The sequence below is a fragment of the Cajanus cajan genome, chromosome 11 (assembly GCF_000230855.2).
Source record: "Cajanus cajan strain Asha chromosome 11, NIPB_CcT2T_4, whole genome shotgun sequence".
In the NCBI taxonomy this organism is placed as follows: domain Eukaryota; kingdom Viridiplantae; phylum Streptophyta; class Magnoliopsida; order Fabales; family Fabaceae; genus Cajanus; species Cajanus cajan.
Genome location: NC_138527.1, coordinates 4,325,116 through 4,328,113, shown reverse-complemented (window position 1 = coordinate 4,328,113; position 2,998 = coordinate 4,325,116).

Here is a 2,998-nt window from a genome sequence, read left to right as displayed (position 1 = left end):
CATCATACCCTCCTTCTTGGGAAGGATCTGTCCTCAGATCTACCTCTTCATCATCCATGTTAGTATTCCCTCCTCTATAGAAGCCTCCTCTAGCCTCCTAACCATAGACCTAGTTAGAGGCCTAATGGTCTTCATGTGTGAGCATCCTTGGATCACCCTTCACCCTTCTTGGTCTTACTTCTTCCAAAGGGATCCTTGGGGATTAGATTTCCATCATACCCTCCCCCTTCGAAAGGATTTGTCCTCAAATCCAGTGGTCCTTCCACAAAGATAGCATCACCTACAATGAAAATAAGAAATAAAGCATTAGGGATGACATATTCATATAACATATGTGGAAAGTGCACCCTATGAGGAATTCCTTTTATAGTCCTAGCAAGGGTCCTTAGACTAGGAAGGATGGGTTCTATAAGAATAGGATCCTCACTATAGTGTAGTCTGAGTGTAAAACTAAATCCTAAAAATGTTAAAGTGCTAAAACTATAACAAACTAATGAAGTAGTCCTATATACCAAGATATCTTGCCTAAAGTACCCTATGTAGTAACCTAGGCTTCTACAAGAAAATAAAGTGAATATAATAAGGAAACTACCTAAACAACCCTTGATCATATTATATGTTAGATACATCAAGGAAGAGGGTGTAAAGAGTTTAGAAAAGTCATAGAATCTAATTTGGTCTTGAAGGGAAGTAGTAAAATTAAGTTCAAAGAAGTTTGAACTTCCCTTAAGATCAAAAGTAGAAAATAAGACACCATGAGATGTATCTGATAAACAATATAAACCAAAGGTTGGGTGCTTTATTAGAACAACTAAAGTAGGAGAAGTCCTAAATAGACAATGGCCGTCTACTTTGGGCACCACCAAAGTAGTAGCATAAGAAGTAGAACTAGGTGAAGTCCACTTCTTCTTCACAAGACTAAGAACTTGAGATCCATTATTTTCAAAAATATTTAGGTGGTGGATCTTAAGCTCTAAGGTTGTGGCAGCAGTAGAAAAAGAGCTAAATTCTTTATGAAGAAGAAAAGTCTTTTTACAATTATTTTGAATTAAAAAGTGACTTTCCTTTTGCATAAGATTTTTGGAGGGGACACTATCCTCCTTACTCTTTTCCAAGAGTAGTGTCTTTTTAGTTTTAAGAAGGTGAAGAGGTTGTTCAACTAGAAGACATTTCTTGATGGAATGTTTTATTAAAAATTGACTTCTAGGAACAATTTCCTTGGAGGAGACACTACCCTCCAACTCTAGAACCTTCTTTTTCTCCTCTTTTCTTTTTTTTGATTTCATAAATACTTGATCTTCCAACACTTGTGAAGGTGAAAGAGGAGTCAAGGTATGTTTCTTGCCTAGGTGAACTAGGCGGATTTTGTTTGTAACACCATCATGAATGGCCTTCCTATCATGTTGCCAAGGCCTTCCAAGTAAAATGTGGCTTGCATCCATTGGAATTATATCACATAAAATTTCATCTTTATATTTTCCAATGGAGAAAGGAACATTTACTTGATCCTTAACTTCTATAGGTCCATCCTCATTAAGCCATTGAAGTTTATAAGATTTAGGATGGGCTATAGTAGTTAGGTTAAGCTTATCAACCAACCTTTGGCTTACAAAGTTATTACAAGATCCACTATCAACAATGAGAGAACAAGTTTTCTTAAAAATTTTGCATCTAGAATGGAAAAGGTTCTCTCTTTGTGATTGGTCTTGATCATTGGGTTGGTTGGTAAGTAACCTTTGGACAACCAATAGGTCACCTTCACATGGTGCTTCCTCACTAGAACTAAGACTAGCATCTTCTTCACTTGAGGAGGATGAAGAAGATGAAGTGCTTTCTTCACTTAGGATCTCATTACCCCTAATGATCATGGTCTTTTTTGTGGGGCATTGGGAGGCTATGTGTCCCCTCCCTAAGCACTTAAAGCACTTAATAGAACTAGTTCTAGGCTCATCGGAAGGTTTTTCTTTTTGTTTTTCTTTTAGTGGCCTTTCTTTTGAATAGGAGGGTTGACCCTCCTTCTTGAAGTCCTCTCTAGGGTATGAGGTAGATTCCTTCCTAAGGGTAGGCTTCCTTCTAAGTTGTTGTTCTACTCTCACACAAAGTTGTACTAGCTCATTTAGATCTCTATAGGGTAATAGTTCAACTTTATCCCTAATCTCTAGGTTTAGGCCACTTTGAAACCTAGCAATGGTGGTTCTTTCTTCTTCTCTAATGCCAGCCCTCATCATAAGCAACTCCATTTGTTGCCTATATTCCTCAACACTAAGGTGTCTTTGTTGGAGTCTTTGGAGCTTGTCCATCAACTCCCTCTCAAAATATGGAGGAATGTGCCTTCTCCTTAAGGCACTCCTTAGCTCATTCCAATATTGGATTGGAGGCTCATGATGAATTTGTTTTTCTCTAACTAGGGAAGTCCACCAATACATGGCATACCCTTGAAAGCTAAGAGTAGCCATGGGAACCTTTCGGTCTTCACCTACATTGTGGCAAGTGAAGAGTTGTTCAACCTTCATCTCCCAATCTAAATAGTCATCCACACTATCCTTGCCATGGAAGGGAGGAAGGTCAAACCTAGGTTCTTTAGGAGTTGTTTTATGCTTAGGCCTATGGTGCCTAGGGGATCTTTGGTAGTAACCATCATCATGATGACTACTATGCATCCCTTCACTTGTTAGTGAATGTGTGTGCGAGTGATGGCCTCTAGAAGGTCCATGACCCTCATGGCCATGGGGTTTGCTAGTCTCACCCACAACAAGTTTATTTAACAACTCTCTAATTGTCTCATTGTTTTTTTCATTTTCTAGTTCTTTTTTTCTAATGTATTCCTTAAGTTCCCTAAGTTCTTCCTTAGTACTCTTATGGCTCTTAGGGGAGTGATGACCATGCACACTACTATTATGAGAGTGATCACTCATTTTTGCAAGGTAAAAGGTTTTCACAAGTCTTTGAAAATTGCAAAGTGAGTGATAAAAGTTTTCACAAAAGCTTGTAGTTTTTT